Source organism: Sinocyclocheilus grahami, unplaced genomic scaffold, assembly GCF_001515645.1.
Source record: "Sinocyclocheilus grahami isolate Dianchi unplaced genomic scaffold, SAMN03320097.WGS_v1.1 scaffold783.1, whole genome shotgun sequence".
NCBI classification, from domain to species: domain Eukaryota; kingdom Metazoa; phylum Chordata; class Actinopteri; order Cypriniformes; family Cyprinidae; genus Sinocyclocheilus; species Sinocyclocheilus grahami.
In genome coordinates, this window is record NW_015505962.1 from 365,567 (window position 1) to 374,181 (window position 8,615).

At 36.1% G+C, this 8,615-nt stretch overlaps 1 long non-coding RNA gene across 1 annotated transcript; it reads right to left on the bottom strand.

Annotated features, from left to right (window-relative positions):
- Positions 1 to 6,100: 6,100 nt before the first annotated feature.
- Positions 6,101 to 7,134, bottom strand: LOC107561614 (uncharacterized). Its single transcript, XR_001605872.1, has 2 exons — positions 6,770 to 7,134; positions 6,101 to 6,629 (listed from the first exon to the last, which is right to left on the bottom strand). It is a non-coding gene; the product is annotated as an uncharacterized lncRNA (long non-coding RNA).
- Between the last annotated feature and the right edge of the window lie 1,481 nt (positions 7,135 to 8,615).

Consider the following 8,615-nt stretch of genomic DNA (forward strand, 5'->3'; position numbering starts at 1 on the left):
GTCCTAACCCGTCATTACAAGTGACATGACAAAGAAACATTATCTAAAGCTTTCACAGTGAATAAAGTTAATCTTCATCTTCAAAACCAGCAGATTCAGCTGTGAGATTCAGATCAACTCAAAGATGGAGTTCCTGCCCAAAGAACAATGTCAGGAAGTTTTATTCTTATGTATCGTTTTGCTTCATGATATGAATTATATCATTGTGCTTTCTTATGAGTTTCATATTATGTTCAGTTGTCTTATAATGTATATTTGTCACTTGTAGTTTACTTACTCTTTAATGAACCAAAGTAGAAGCTTGTTACCAACTGTTTTTGTTAAAGAAGCTGAAGAAGAGACTGTAACACTTTTAGGAGAGACTGAGAATTAATTGTAATAGTGTTCTTCATTTTTAAAATTACTAGTTATTCTTCCACTTAGGAAACACAGATGCAAGATATACTGTCCTGTAGATTTGTTACTGATCCTTCTGTTCTTCTCTTGTAAGTAGGAACGGTACCTGAACATGGTATTAAATGAGCTCTGGGGCTAAAATACGAAAGACCATAGTATTGATAAGCTTTGACGTGATCGGATCTGCTTTCGCTACTGGAGAAGCTAAGAAGATACACTAACAATTTATTATTGCTACATAAAAGTTATCAAGCTAATTGTACTTACCAATCATTTCTATATGCAATATCATCATCAATTATACATTTGCGTTGAGCGATTAATCAAATTTTATTGTTGATTTTGAGTTTGTCTTCCATGGATTATAAAAACAAGATGTTTGAGGTAAAGCGATATATTGGAGAAAATCTGATTTTTCAGTATCCTGGATCCGTGCATTAGTTCTTAAAGTGACAGCAGTCTAATAAACCTGTAGTCATTTGTATCATTAATGATAGTCAAGCAACTAAAGAAAAAGAGACACTTCAATCTTTGCTCTTGACTGAATGACTTTAGCTTTAATAAGCATTATTCCATCAGTTTATACAGTGAAGACTATGCAGTTTTATTTTAGATTTTATTAATTTATTCAGTTTCTGTTGTAGGCTATTATTTACCTGAGTACTAGACCTTAGTTGTTTTTTTGTATCAAAATTATATATAAAATGTATAAATATTAACACTATAAATGGCTTCATACGGGTGCAATTACAAGTAGATGTTTTATATTAATTTGTTTTTATAATAATAATATGTTCAAACATGCAGTTTCTTTCTTATAGATTTTTACATTTCAGAATATAAAGCCATTCAGGTTTTTTTTTTCATTGAAAATCAAACAACAGCACAAATGAATACCATTAAAGAACTGGACTGATGTGCAGTGTCGTAAGAATAGTAATACTGTTAAAACCTTAATGATACCCATGCCTACTTAAAATCTATCTCATTAGTTTTCCTTTTCAATTTAATTAATTATCGATCACTTTTTCTTTGAGCAATTATTGATTAAATTGTACTTTTTTATTAATACATTGTCTTCATTTTATTAATACATTGTCTTCATTTCATTGACTTTAATCAACTTTTATTGTCTGCTAATTGTATTTGCAAATGGAAAATATTTGCTTTTTGGGTTTTCTCAATACACGAGCCAGTACTGAGCGGGATGCTGGAGGAGAGATGTTTGTGGCTCTTAGTGAGGAAGACTTTATCAAGGAGCAGATGAAGGAGAGAGGCTGAGTTCATGAATGGTATTGAACGCTGAGCTGTAATCTCTGAAGAGCGTTGTTCTTACACAGGTCTCCTGGAGCTGGAGGAGGTTGAGTGAAGTGTGAAGGGCTGTGCTGATGCATAGCCCAGAGAGATTAGGACTTTTTTTTTTAAAGTGACAAGTATAATTAATAAAAATTTTGCACTTACAAATTGCATAAATAATATTATGAATATTTTTAAATATAAAATTTAGAACACGGAAATATGACTGATACTTTTAAAAATGAGACCAAAATTACCAGTAGGTGGCAGCAAGCCACTGTCTTAATGAATGAGTCGTTGAGTCCTTTATTCAGTCAGTCCTTCAAAACGGCTGATTCATTCAGAAACGAAGAAAGAAACTTATTTTTATGAATGGGTCAGTGAATCAATGATTCAAGGCATTCAAAAAAGTCAAATTCATTCAGTAACAGAACTGCAGTGAGACGCACAACATGACTTTGGAACCATTTTTACTAGAGCAAAAATAATTTTTTTTCTCTACGATTTAAATCACTTATTAACTTCTTGTTTATTGAATTATTTTGCCCTGACTCAGTGAAGTCTGCCACAGACAATGCTAACCAATCTGTCCATTCTAATTGCATGTGTCTCATAGAAAGTCTGTGCATATAATACCATAATTAAAAGTGTATTTATTGCTATACAGTAACAATAGTCTAATGTTGACAGTTGCTGAGATCGGTATTATGAATTAATAGGCTACAGTAAGTTACAGTTGCCCCAAGCAGTTGCATTTTCTGTTTAAGTGCTGGTTTAATTGAATTATAATGCTCATGAAAACTCAACTCAACACCGATCGGTCTGCGCAGCGCTGCTTCAAGTACAACACAAATAACATTTTTTTTATTACAATATGTAAGAAAAAGTGAAGACGTCGAAGATCTTGATGAAGAATAACTTTTATTACAGAATAGTAGTGATAAAGTACATGTAGTACCTTGGGTTCAACGGAGTCAGACTGAACCCCGAACATCCTAAGCTCAATCATTTTATACAGTATTACGTTTATCTTCCCTCTCAACATGTAAATGAAGTTTCGTTTTAAATGTAAATTGCGGATGACAATTAAAGTGATAGTCTTCCGTTCCCACATCTTCGGTAGACTCAAGTGGGAAGAACCAAAAGTTAAGGTGATAAGATTAAACAGAATCCATAGCAGTTCTTTCATGTACCCTTTTGGTCAGCAGATGGTTCTTGACGACTTGCTGCTTCTCCCACACTATCTCTGGAGGTAATGTTAATATTTACATATGATTAAGATCGGAAAGAACTATCTATATGATAATTAAGCTCTTTGTAGAGAAAGGAGCATAGTTTAATACACAATTTGGAGTGGAAGCTGGGTCGAGGCAGACTATAATTTCTTACAATAATAACAAAGATAATTAAAAAAAATACAGTATGTACAAAACACTACATCTCTGTGGCGCTGATTTGGCCGTACGCAGGGAAAGAAGGAGACCAGAGGACATTGTATGACTGGCTGAGGTGCCTCACGTAGCAACCCAACGAGCCTATAGTGTGCAGGTCAGGTGTTCGCTGTTAGTGCGTGAGCTGTACTCATAGAAAGCTCGAGAAAACTGCGTCATTGGACCGTTGGACTCGTCAACCGAAAACCTCCTTCAGAGAAAAAAGCTGATATTTTTCAAGGTGAGTGTAATATTTATTGGTATTTGCAAACGTTGTACCGTGTTTTGCAATGTTAATGTTAAGGTTAGAGTCATGCTAACATTAGCTAACTGCAAAGCCTGACCCAGATAGCAAATGACATCTGGCCCAGTTCTGGCCCACATCTCCCACATTCTTCTGGCCCACATACCACTGTTAGTGCGTGAGCTGTACTCACAGAAAGCTCGAGAAAACTGCGTCATTGGACCGTTGGACTCGTCAACCAAAAACCTCCTTCAGAGAAAAAAGCTGATATTTTTCAAGGTGAGTGTAATATTTATTGGTATTTGCAAACGTTGTACCGTGTTTTGCAATGTTAATGTTAAGGTTAGAGTCATGCTAACATTAGCTAACTGCAAAGCCTGACCCAGATAGCAAATGACATCTGGCCCAGTTCTGGCCCACATCTCCCACATTCTTCTGGCCCACATACCACGTGGAATGACGGTGATGACTCAGCCTGAGTCTGGCTGACAGAAGTCAGCCACAACTGAACTGGATCTGGGCCACATCTCACAAATGGCAAGGGCAATTTCTGGCCCAGTTTTGGCTGACAGAAGTCAGCCACAACTGGACCGGATCTGGGCCACATCTCACAAATGGCATGGGCAGCACCTGGCTGCACAGCCTGACCCAGATAGCAAATGACATCTGGCCCAGTTCTGGCCCACATCTCCCACATTCTTCTGGCCCACATACCACGTGGAATGACGGTGATGACTCAGCCTGAGTCTGGCTGACAGAAGTCAGCCACAACTGAACTGGATCTGGGCCACATCTCACAAATGGCAAGGGCAATTTCTGGCCCAGTTTTGGCTGACAGAAGTCAGCCACAACTGGACCGGATCTGGGCCACATCTCACAAATGGCATGGGCAGCACCTGGCCCAGATGTCACCCCCGCCATTTCTGAGATGTGGCCCAGATCCGGTCCAGTTGTGGCTTACTTCTGGGTTAGATATGGCCTACATTTACCCTTTCTAGATACAAAAGCATATGCAATTCATCCAGAATAAAGAAAACACTCATATAGTCTAAACTGCTTTATTAAAATATCAAAATTAGACAAATACAGATATTTAAAAAAAAAATATATACATAGAGAGAAATCAGAAATACAAATGCATGTGTATAGATATAAAACAAATACATTTACATTATTACAAAATAAAAAATACAGATAAATATTTATAAATCTAGTTAAATACACATTTACATTTAGCAGACTTACAAGCGACTTACAAATGAGGACAATGGAAGCAATCAAAATCAACAAAAGAGCAATGATATGCAAGTGTTTTAACAAGTCTCAGTTAGCTGAACACAGTACACGTAGCAAGGTTTTTTTTTTAAATTGCATAATAAATAAAAAGAAAACGGATAGAATAGAGCAAGCTAGTTTTAGAGGCCTTATTTACTTTTGTTAATTGTATAATAAAAAAACAAAACAGATAGATAGAATACAAAAAGATTAGAGAAGCTAGTGTTAGTTTTTTTTTTGTAAGAAAACAAGCAGTTAGTAAATGAAAGACAACATATACACATGACATGTATATCACATAACATATTAGGGCTGTGCGATTTGGGGAAAATATCTAATTGCGATTTTTTTTGACAGATATTGCGATTTGATTTGCGATTTTAATTTTGCAAAGTCAAGCTTCAGCTTAATATTGTCAATAGTGTGCAGCACAGTATGGGTTTCGTTACCCTGCTGAAAAAAACAATAGAAACCATCACAGAAATTCTTATGGTTTCCATTAAAACAATTACAAAATTCCTTTTTGTAGTGTGTTTTGGGCATTATTCCAATAGGAATTACTGTTCTATTGTTTCCCATCTGCCAGTTTACATCCCACCAATAGAATCCATCAAATACCAGTAGACACCATTATAGTTTACATTAAAACCAATATAAATCCCATTATAACCCTTAAATCCATTAAATGTTCTATTGTGTTTTGAGAGGGGTTCTATGTTTTTTTTCAACAAGGAATATTACTTTTACAGTATTTACTTAATTACTGAATTTCAAAGGAATAGGATGATTTATTCGTATTTAAGTATTTAGGATTTTAAGAACAAGTGGAAAATGTGCTGAATGTTTCATTTCTTCCAAGTGAAATTAGCAAAGCAGTTAAACTGAATTTACATTTGTGTTAAATACGGAGACGGGCGTGAGTTGACACAGGTTGCAGCCGTGCGTCAAGCCTTGTCCATATTGCCAGATGTGCTCGTAGAGGCTTGTGGTGTGGAGTATACAGAGTATAAACGAGCATTACGAAACAGGCTGCGTATGTACAGCAAGTGTAAACGGATCCTCCGTGAGACGCGGCAGAGAGGAGGGAGAATGAGAAGCATTCTGTGTGCGGTCTTCTGAATTGGGAATAGCGAACATGCATTATAAACTTATTTCAAATTAGAATCTGTTGGGGAGATAAAATGTGCAAGATAACGTATATGTACTAATAAAAACATCTAGGAATGTATCTTTTACTCTCCAGTACTGAAAGCAGAACCAATAAGGGAGCTCTTGATATGTGTTGTGACACAGCTCTTGCAAATTAACATTACCTTTTTTGTTTGGTGTCTTGTCACTTCGAAGCCAAAGTAATCTCATATTACATAATTTTTTTCTTTAGTATTAATTTGCCTGACTATCGATCTGACCCTGTAGATGCCATAATCACACACACTCTCTCTCTCCCGCTTTCTGTTTGTTTTTTTTTAATGGAGGGTGTTTACGCAGTTGGTTAGAGCAGTGCCGATTGGGGAGAATGGAGGTGCGCTCATTCTATTGGTTAGTAAGACTGCCACACAAGGCTGGCAGTCATGCATATGCTCTGGAAGAGTAATATTGCGTCCACAACGCAGGTTTTGCAATTAGCAAATCGCAACGTCTCAAATCGTGATTGTGATTCGATTTCGATTAATCACACAGCCCTATAACAGATACATACAGAATTCCAATAAAGTATATACATTCAACTATTCTCACTGGACTGCTACATTGTTAACCAGAGGAGCACAACACATTTCTGCAAGAGGAGTCAAAGAAATGGAGAATTCAAATCAACAGTTCGATAACTAGCTAACTAACCATGAGCAAGGCAAAACGGGAGTCCATGAAACAGGCAGGGGTCAAAACTAGAAAGCAGTCCAAAGAAAACATCAATCCAGAGGGTAATTCAGACACGAGGTCAGGGGCAAGCGAGGGTCAGAGCCAAAAAGCAGTCCGATACCAACAACCTGGAGACAGGAGAAGACAACATCTTAAAGGTGCTTTATGTATTTTTGACAGTATTAAAGCATTAAAATATTATGTTTGCAGATATAGAATGTTTGCAGCGCCCAGTTCAACTGCAGGCTGTCAATATTACATAATGCACCTTTAAATCTTCTCTCCTGGCCTCCATCCCATCTCTGGCAAGCTGCAGCCATCTTTTAATCCAGTGTTCGACTTCCTGGTCTGTTGCAGTGGCGGTAGTTTGTATGTCCATCTATAGTTGCCATCATCTAAGGTCTTTTTGAGTATTGGCATCATCTGAAGTCCTCACAAGTCCTGGTGCTGTGCAGTTTCTAATAACCCTGGGATGGACATTTGGAGAAACAGGAAGGCAAAGGGAGAAAGATTAGCATAGCTGCTGTTCATAATATTTCAGGCAAAAAATTATCATGAGCACTTTTTACTATTTCATCAATGGAGTACAAGGTTATGACATGTGTTTTGTGAATGCTTGGCTAAAAAGGAGTGTTTTTAATCTAAACTGAAAGAGTATGCAGAATGTTTCTAGATCCCTTAATAAACATGATTTGTTCTCAGTATTTGGGGAACAGACACAGTCTCTATAGAATGGACTACATATGCCAGAGTATCATTTAATACATTTTAATCAAATTTAAGTGGGAGGAACATCATAACTGTAATTTACACAACCATTCAAGAGTTTGGTGTCTGTAAGATATTTTATGCCTTTAAAAGAAATCTCTTATGCTCATTACGGCTCAATTTATTGGATCAAATTACAGTAAAACAGTAACACTGTGAATTCAAAACAACTCTTTTCTATGTGAATATTATGTTAAAATGTAATGTATTCCTGTGATCAAAGCTGTATTTTCAGCATCATTACTCCAGTCTTCAGTGTCACATGATCCTTCAGAAATCATTCTAATATGCTGATTTGCTGCTCAAGAAACACTTCTGATTATGATCAATGTTAAAATACAGATATGCTGACATTTTTTTTAGGATTCGTTGTTACATAGACTCCAAACCTTTGAATGGTACTGTTACATGCATTAAATTGATCAAAATCATGCGTAAAGATTTTTATTTCAAATAAATGCTGGTCTTTTGAACTTTCTATTCATCTATGAATCCTGAAAAATAAAATGTATCACGGTTTCCACAAAAATATGAAGCAGCACAACTGTTTCAACACTGATAACAAGTTTCTTGAGCAGCAAATCAGCATATTAGAATGATTTCTGAAGGATCGTGTGACAATAAAGACTGGAGTAATAATGCTGAAAATACAGCTTTATCATCACAGGAGTAAATTACAGTTTACAATGTATTCACATAGAACACGGCTATTTTAAATTGTAATAATATTTCACAATATTACTCTTTTTACTTATTTTTAATCAAATAATTACTGCAGAGGTGAGCAGAAGAGAATTCTTTCCAAAACATTAGAAATGTTTGGCTCATGTTAGAAAACACTCTCTGTCTTTCTGTTGAGTCCAGATATGTCTTACCCCTCCTTTTTCTCCCTCTCTCTCATTCTTATATATACAACGCATTCTCTCTGAATTCCTCCTTCTGTATCCATCTCTCTCTCTTGATATTATGTTTTAAATATGTCTTACTTATAGGCGAAGTATGCATGCTTAAATGTATACATTAGCTTCTCTTGATTCAAATGTCCCAAATAAGGACAGGAATGTTAGGACTACAAGGGTAAAGGAGTTCGTGATGAAACCATGAAGACAGTTCAGCATTCTTCGCAAAAGTCTATTCCTAATATGTCCATGTTTTTCTGTACATGTGGATTTTATATAAACACATGTTCTTGGCCAAAGATCCTACGTGTATGTTATTCATATCCTCATTGGTTAAGAGGATGAAACTCCCCTCGACATATGCCTATATAATATCTGTATTTCTATGAATAAATTGAAGTATTGAGGATACATTTGACTGTGTGTTTTCTTACTTCCCGGCCGTCT